Here is an 8,630-nt window from a genome sequence, read left to right on the forward strand (position 1 = left end):
ATCTCAACTACTTGTACGCTATCCAGGGAGTCGCACCCCTGGCTATATAACACGCAGGCATCGCCCAAAGCTAGGGTACGATGTTTCCCACATGGTACACTATCTTTTCTAATGTGTGGGGGCCTGCACCCTCTTCTATTGGTAGACACACATACTACGTGAGTTTCATTGACGACTATAGCAAATTTTCTTGGATCTATCTTCTTAAGAAACGATCTGATGTCTTCCATGTTTTTCTCAATTTCCAAGCTTTCGTTGAACGAAAATTCAATAGAAAAATCATTGCTCTCCTGTCTGACTGGGGAGGAGAGTACGAAAAATTAAACTCTTTCTTTCAAAACCTTGGAATCTCTCATCACGTGTCTTGCCCCACATGCCCATCAACAGAATGGGTCTGCTGAGCGCAAACACAGGCACATCATTGAATTTGGCCTAGCACTTGTAGCTGGCGCCTCCATGCCTCTCAAATTCTGGGATGAGGAATTCCTTGATGCCGTACACATCATCAATATGTTGCCTAGTCGTGTCATAAACAATGAAACTCCCATGGAAAGACTCCTTCAGACAAAACCAGATTACACAACACTTCGTGTCTTTGGGTGTGCATGCTGGCCCAATCTTCGTCCTTACAACAATCGCAAGCTTATGTTTCGATCTAAGCAATGTGTGTTCCTTGGTTACAACAACCAACATAAAGGTGTTAAGTGCCTTGACATACCTACTGGTCGTGTATATATTTCCCGCGATGTTGTCTTTGACGAAACACAATTTCCATTCTCTAAGCTTCATCCCAACGTCGGTGCACTTCTTTGCCAAGAAATTCTCCTCTTACCACAAAGTCTCCCCGGCCTTTATCTAGGGGGAAATAATTATGATGATCAACTGTTGACTAACTCTCATAACCGTGAGCACGAGCTTTGTGATGATGCAACAGAAAACGGTGAAAAAAATGATGAACAAAGAGCTCCAAACGTGTCACATTTTATGTGTCCAGTACCGGGGGACAAATCCATCTCGGGATCATTAGTGCAGGAGCCCCGCAGTCGATCCTCCTCGGGATCGGTGGAACGACAGGACGACAGGGCGCTGGAGCCCGTGTCGCCCGCCAGGCGTGGCGTCAGCGAACTCACATGCGTCATGCGGCACCCCTCCATCAGCTCGGGAGCGGCCTCAGGCCTGCACCAATCCGGCATGGACACCAGGCCCACTGGGCCTCGCTGGGCCTCAAGCGGGCCCGTCACTACATGTGGCGGTGGCAATAGCCAAGTCCTCCACCACATGGGCGCGAGAGGCACGTATCCCGGCGCTGATCCTACCCTGTCCCCTAGCCTGCGATCCGGCGCAGATTCGCCTGGGCCCAACCAATCATCACGTCATGATGGGCAGCCTGGCGCAGGATCTTCTGTGCCACATGCAACTGAACCGGTGGCATCTGGAGCCGCAAAAGATCCCGTCGATCCATCCGAGGATGCCACAGCAGCGCCGACAGGATCCGCCTTGGGATCGCCTCCTTCTAATGTGCCAGCAGGATCTTCTGCGCTCCCCACAGCTACTGTCCCGCGTACACGTCTACAAAAAGGGGTTACTAAACCTGTTAAGTACAAACAAATTGTGCAGTTTGGTTTGGCATGTTCCACAGGTGAACCTAGCACTCCTGAGGAGGGATTCAGCGATACACGGTGGAAGAAGGCCATGGAAGAAGAATACATGGCACTCCGCAAAAATCAAACATGGCATTTGGTTCCCCCACGACGAGGTAAAAATTTGATTGATTGCAAATGGGTTTTCAGAATAAAGAGAAAATCTGATGGAACCATAGATCGCTACAAGGCCAGACTTGTTGCGAAGGGCTTTAAACAACGGTATGGCATAGACTATGAGGACACCTTTAGTCCCGTTGTTAAAGCTGCCACTATTCGTCTTGTGTTGTCTATTGCTGTTTCCAGGGGATGGTGCCTTAGACAGCTAGAAGTATAGAACGCGTTCGTCCATGGTGTTCTGGAAGAGGAAGTATATATGAAGCAACCTCCTGGGTTTGAAAGTAAAAGCAAACCATCCTATGTATGCAAGCTTGACAAAGCTCTATATGGACTGAAACAGGCTCCCAGGGCGTGGTACTCACGACTGAGTCAGAAACTGTAGGCACTTGGTTTTCTTCCTTCAAAATCTGACACATCCTTGTTCATTTACAATAAGTCAAATACCTCCATATTTGGTCTTATTTACGTTGATGATATCATTGTCAAAATTTCATCTGATGAAGCTGTGTCAGGTCTGCTAAAGGATGTGAGTGCTGAGTTTGCTCTTAAGGATCTGGGAGATCTACACTTCTTTCTGCGAATTGAAGTAAAAAGACATGGAGACAGTCTGCATCTCTCTCAGGAAAAGTATGCTACTGATCTGGTAAGGAGAGTTGGGTTGCAAGGATGTAAGCCTTCACCAACACCACTATGTAGCACAGAAAAACTATCACTCACAGAGGGAAAACCCTTGAGTCAGGAAGACAGTACCAGATACAGAAGCTTAGTGGCAGCTCTTCAGTACTTGACTTTAACAAGGCCTGGCATTTCCTTTGATGTTAACAAAGTATGTCAGTTTCTTCCTGCTCCTACCACAACTCATTGGACTGCTGCCAAACGCATAGAGAGATATGTAAAAGATACTATGAACCTTGGTCTTACCTTCAGCAAGTCCTCTTCAACTCTTGTTAGTGCTTTTTCTGACTCTGACTGGGCAGGATGTCCAGATGACAGATGCTCCACGGGTGGTTTTGCAATATTATTTGGCCCAAATTTAATATATTGGTGTGCAAAGAAACAAGCCACAGTGTCACGATCAAGTACAGAAGCTGAGTATAAAGCACTAGCCAATGCCACAGCAGAGATTATGTGGGTTCAGTCCATGTTGAAAGAGCTTGGCATGAAGCACACTCGAATCCCATGTCTATGGTGTGATAACCTTGGTGCTACTTATCTATCTGCTAATCCAGTGTTTCATTCCAGGACAAAACCCATTGAGATAGACTTTCACTTTGTTCGAGAAAGGGTAGCTAATAAGCAATTGGAGATTTGTTTTGTGCACTCATGAGATCAGGTTGCAGATGGATTCACAAAAGCATTACCTACAAGAAGTCTTGAGGAATTCAAGCGTAATCTCAACTTGACCAAGTTGTGATTAAGGGAGGGTGTCAAACGACACACATTGCATCGTGTCACCCGGCCTAGCCGGCCTCCTTTCCTTGTACCAGAAGACTAGAGATAGGGATAGAGATAGGTAGTTTATATTCTCTGTTATCTTGTGTAACTAGATATCTCTTCCCTCTCTCCCAAGATTGTAATCTCAACTACTTGTACGCTATCCAGGGAGTCGCGCCCCTAGCTATATAACACGCAGGCTTCACCTAGAGCTAGGGCACGACGTTTCCCACAATGCTAATGCAACATACGTACGTAGCTAAGCACATTGTCATCGGAGTACAAAAAATACACAACCTACCCTGCCCAAATTTCTTTTTGGAAAATATGCTACAAGGGCAGCCGTTGGTGGGTGTTTTCTTTTTGTTCAAAACCATAGGCCCTAAAATAGGGCTGCCGTTGAAGATACTCTAAAAAGACATCATCTATAAGACTTGTACATCAGATGTAAGTTTATTTTGTACTAATAAGTTTCAAACACTATTGAGGACAAATAGTTGTTTATGAGTTTCATGGCTATGCAATTGGGAGCGACCCTCCTACATTTGAGAAAAAAAAATCTGCTACTACTACAAACAGTAAACATAGCCGAGGTACACTCATCGGGAAGCTCCAGGATCATACGCAAAATTTCTCGGCGATCCATCATTCATGCACACAGATATACAACAAACAACATCACGAGAAAAACACACTGTCGCTGCTTCAAAACCCCTCCTCCCTTGTAAATACGCTATCCACCCAGAAGATGTCCTGCGACCCCAACTGCATGTCCTGCCGTAAACACACACGAGACAAGGAGATGAGCCATGAGAAATATATATGCACTGAGAAATGAAACGAGCAGTCGGTGCACTTACAACCGGAAGGGAGATATCCGGAGGCGTTCCGAGGTAGGGGTTCCCCTGGAGCGTCTCCACGTCAAGAGGCAGAGGCTGCCCCTCAGCCTCAGGGTAGGCGGCGTCCGAGGTTGGGCCGCGTGACAGGCGTTCATCCAGGCCAGATAGCGGTGCGACCTCCATGGCATGCGACGAGCTTCCGGTGAACCAAGAAGCCATAAGGGAGAAACTCGGAGGCGTTCCGGGATCGGGCAACCCCTGGAGAGCGTCCGTGTCAAGAGGCAGAGGCTGCATCCTAGGGTACGTGGCGTCCGGGGTTGCGCCGCGTGATGGGCATTCATCCGGGCCAGACAGCATTGCGTACTCCTCCTGCAACAATCGCGGGCGGTAACATTAATGGCAGTTAAATGAAGGAGTTATAACAGTTTACAAGGTGACAACACAATACTATATATTTCAGGAAAAAAAGGCATAGGGGGTTCATGAATGCATGTCCTATTCAAGATGAGATTTGGGTTCATGAAAAGCTTGGCGCATAAGCTCAAAGGTTTATTTTCGTAATCAGGCAGTGAAAGAATTAGAAGGCTTGATTATACTCTACTACTCTAAGTTCCTAAGCATGGATCTTTATAAGGAATTAAAAGCTTCTGATGTTTTTGTGAGACTGTTGGATGCACTCTTGCAAGGAGAGAAAATTTTCATGTGTAGTAGGAGTATATTGTTATTTTTCTACAGTATTTTTTTTTGAAAAGGAGGATAACCCCCTGGCCTCTACATGGAGTTTGTACACTATATAGCATCTGTACTACATGACCTACAGTTGAGAATAAACTGTTCAAATGGTGGGATCCTAGTATTGCAAGGCATTGTTTCAGGGGCTCCCAATAATTCATCCACGGATCAGTATTTGTAGATCCATACTCTATAATTCTACAAGCCAAAGTATTTTATAACATGGTGCATAAAGTTAGACAAAAGCCTTCACAAAGTTGATGACAGTTTCATTGGTCAATGAAGATTTACCTGATTCTGCTCGGTTCTAGATGAGCCACTGTTTGGGGGACGAGGCTGCGGAGGGTATGCCATTGGGGTTGTAGGATCGATTTCCCCAGCAAATGAATCAGACTCTTCATTAACAGGGCACATTATAGGCTGCCAGCTTTCTTTGACTGATAAAAGACTTTGGAAACAACAAGCTCCCCATGGTTTTCATCTTGATCTACCCCAAGGTGATACTGATGCATCGTCCAATTAGTTTTTTGGCCTTTCCTAGAACGCATGGAAAGAACCAATATTTTCTTCCACCCTTTTATGACACCATTATTATCAAAGATATGTTTGGATTTTCCAGTTTTGTGCCATCTAAAATGCTCATCACAAATAGTGTGGTCACTGTTGCTAATCTTGCGACGCTTGCGCTGGCCAACATCGTACGCATTTGATATTTTGTGGAAGAAATGATTGTTTCTCCCATCCATCTTGGTACCTGCAAGGGTATATGAGTTAACTAACGAATAATTACTCTGAATAGTCTGAGCTAGCTATTTAATTCAGAAGGCCCTGATAATAACAAGTCTAAAATAAGAATCATGTACCAGGGAGATTTTCCGGATGTGTATAGCAGATTCCTTCGGCCTCCTCTATGGTTGGAATAAAACCATCTATTAGGTCATGGGACGGTGCCCTGCCAACCTTTCCTTCTAAATGTTCAAGCAATTCGAGATCAGTTGGATCAAATTTAACACCTGCAGGGAGTCCTGGCCACAATGATAAAACCTGCAATACAAAGCATGAAGTGCAACCACAAGATTCCCCAAAATCACGATTTTTTACAGTTTCAACCAAGACACAAAGAAAAAGCTACGATACCACTATTTAGGAACAAAGGGTCGTGTATTCTTGTTGCGATGGTGTGTGTTAGTAATAAATGGAATCGGAAATCGGGAGGGAGGAGGGGTATACAATGGAAAAAAGGTGACGTTGGGGTTGTGCCGAATATTATGTACAATGTAGGTTATATTTGGACTTTGAGTCGTACTGTGTGTATGTTGACATGGTATGGAGTCGTGTCCTAATATGACACTTGTATCCTATGCCTCCTATATAATATGGGCTAGACACATAATGTAATTTGTGCCAACATAATAGCACATGCACGCAGGGAGAGTCGCTAGCATGTGTCGGCCCCCGGGCGTCCGGGGTGCAGTATTGTTGTGGTATCAACGGGGAGGAGTGTCCGTAGTAATGCCCTGGGGATTAGCCGATGTTTGGTGAACCTCATTAACAAATCTTGTTGTCGTGACTCATGTGATTATTCTAACAGGTTGTGAGGATTCACTCGAATGGTAGAATGACCTTATTTTAATGGTTGGAAACTAGAAGAGAACCTAGCATAAAAGTAAATGCAATAGTCGAATAGTTAATGGTACTTACATCACTGTTATCAATGCAGTATTTGCAGTTTGGGCACTCAAACTGGCTAGGTGGGGGGTGAGTTGGGTTTCTTATCACCGCAACAATTGTCGTGACCAATGACCTGATGAAACTGCGAGATAAATCTATATTAGTAATTATCTTTTGATGCCTACCAGATAACAAATTAACTAACAAAACATGATAAATGTAGCAACTAAGCTAAATGGAAATATTTGGAAGAATGTTTACACAGACAGACATCTATCTCAATTCTACGTTCAGTCATAGGATATTAACTGCCATAAACATATTTAAAGCCAACTAATCAAGGATAGTCATGTTCACTAACTCGGAAAAAAATAGTAGGAATGAAGATAATTAATTGTGTATTAATTATGATAAATTTGATAGATCAACACTTGTTTGCGGATCTTTTGCCTTGCATTGCTATTTTAAAGGTATTTAGCTAGAGCCAATATAGATCGATCTATGTTTCATCCTCTGCTTCAGAAGAAATAAGAGACTGATGCAGAGCAAGCCCATTGATCTGCATAGCCAATGATTTAAACAACAAGCACTCGGTGACAACATATCGAATAAGTTAATCCTGAATCTGCAAACAGAAACCTGAATGCCGCCAACTGTTTGCAGCGAGAAGCAGTGGGATCTATGACGCTCCCGTTAAACCTGCAGCAACCAGAAACTTGAACAAGTTAAATCCTCAATCAGCAAACATTAAACAGCGACGCTAAGCAGAAGAGTTGTGAATAAGTTTTCACTGGTAAAAGGAGGTAGAGGGGCCAACAGCGAACATATTCAAGATGGCACAAAGAAACGTCGACGATCCAACAGCACAAATCTGCAATCTTCGTGACAGACAGCTGCGACCAGATCAGTCTCCACTAAACAGAATGGAGCGGGACGGAACAGAACCCTTGTCTGCTTCCTCCTCCACCCCACCTCAAGCAGATCGATCGTGAAACCCCTACACCGCCGCCGCTGCAGCGACGAGCATAACAGGGCCGGATTCACGACGGCGGCGCGGAGGCGCTACCCTTCTCTGCTTCCGTCTCTTTTTTTCCCCCGAGAACTTCAGTGCTTCCTTCGAGAGGAAGGCCCCTCCTCCGCCATCGCAGTCCCAAAAAGAAAAAACCGCACCGCCACTGCAACGACGAGGGAAACCTGGCCAGAATCATGTCGGCGGCGTCACACTGGGCTGCTCTGCTCTCCGACGATCTCGCACTCGTCGCTCCCTCAGACTGACATCTCCTCTGCCACGCGCTCAAGCTAAGGCAATCAGCATCCGGCCTCCTCCAAAAGCACGCACCGGAATCCATCACTCGCTGATCAACCGCGACGCCCCTCCGGATGAAACCGAAACCCAGCCCACTCAAGACACAGATAATACCCCCAGACCGCGTGCGTGAGAAGATAAAACAAACAAGATCCAGAGCAGCAGAAAAAAAAAAGGACAGAGAGGACGAGCCGAGAGTTGGAGACCAGAAACAGAGGCCCGACGCGGCGTACTTACCCTGCCGATGCCATGGCGGGCGCACGGCCGCGCCGCGACGGGAGGCTTGGGGATGGCGGTGAGAAACTTGAGAGCGGAACGGGGAGCGAGAACCGAGAAGAGAGGAGTGTGCGAGGAGGAGCAGGCAGGGGGGAGTGTCCGAGCCTGCGAAGCGCGCGGCACTAAATAGGCGACGGCTGAGAAGACGCGGACCGGGACCACCGGCGCCTGTGCGAAATGTTTTGCCCACTGCAACAAGCAAAACCCCCCTGCTCTTAGGCTCGGTAGAACTTGGGAGCTCTGGGTTCTGTCGCTCCGCGGGAAACTGTGCTCGGACGTGGACTCGGTTTGCCATGGGTGTCTTGCTTGTTGTTAGATCCTTTTCAACGAGAGGGAACTCTCTGAGAAGCCTTTTGCGGTCAGTACTTTTTTTCCTAATAAACCCTAAAAAATAGCAGTATACTTTTTTTGACAGGCTAAAAAATAGTAATACTTTGCACTACAAGGGAGTGTTTTCATGACAAGAGAGGATTATCTATCTCTTGGTATGCAAGGGAAGTGAGTTATACGATGGAATGAAAACAAGACTTTGTCCAATTCCCTCAAAGTGGTCCATCCATACTACTTCATTCCAAAAACAAGTTGCGAAAACTGCGTGCGCGGCGCGGGGGG

The 8,630-nt window shown here is 46.0% G+C and overlaps 1 pseudogene; it reads right to left on the bottom strand.

Annotated features, from left to right (window-relative positions):
• Positions 1–3,666: 3,666 nt before the first annotated feature.
• LOC123049515 (NAC domain-containing protein 82-like) lies at positions 3,667–7,785 on the bottom strand (annotated as a pseudogene).
• Positions 7,786–8,630: the final 845 nt, after the last annotated feature.

Source organism: Triticum aestivum, chromosome 2D (assembly GCF_018294505.1).
Source record: "Triticum aestivum cultivar Chinese Spring chromosome 2D, IWGSC CS RefSeq v2.1, whole genome shotgun sequence".
Classification (NCBI taxonomy): Eukaryota; Viridiplantae; Streptophyta; class Magnoliopsida; order Poales; family Poaceae; genus Triticum; species Triticum aestivum.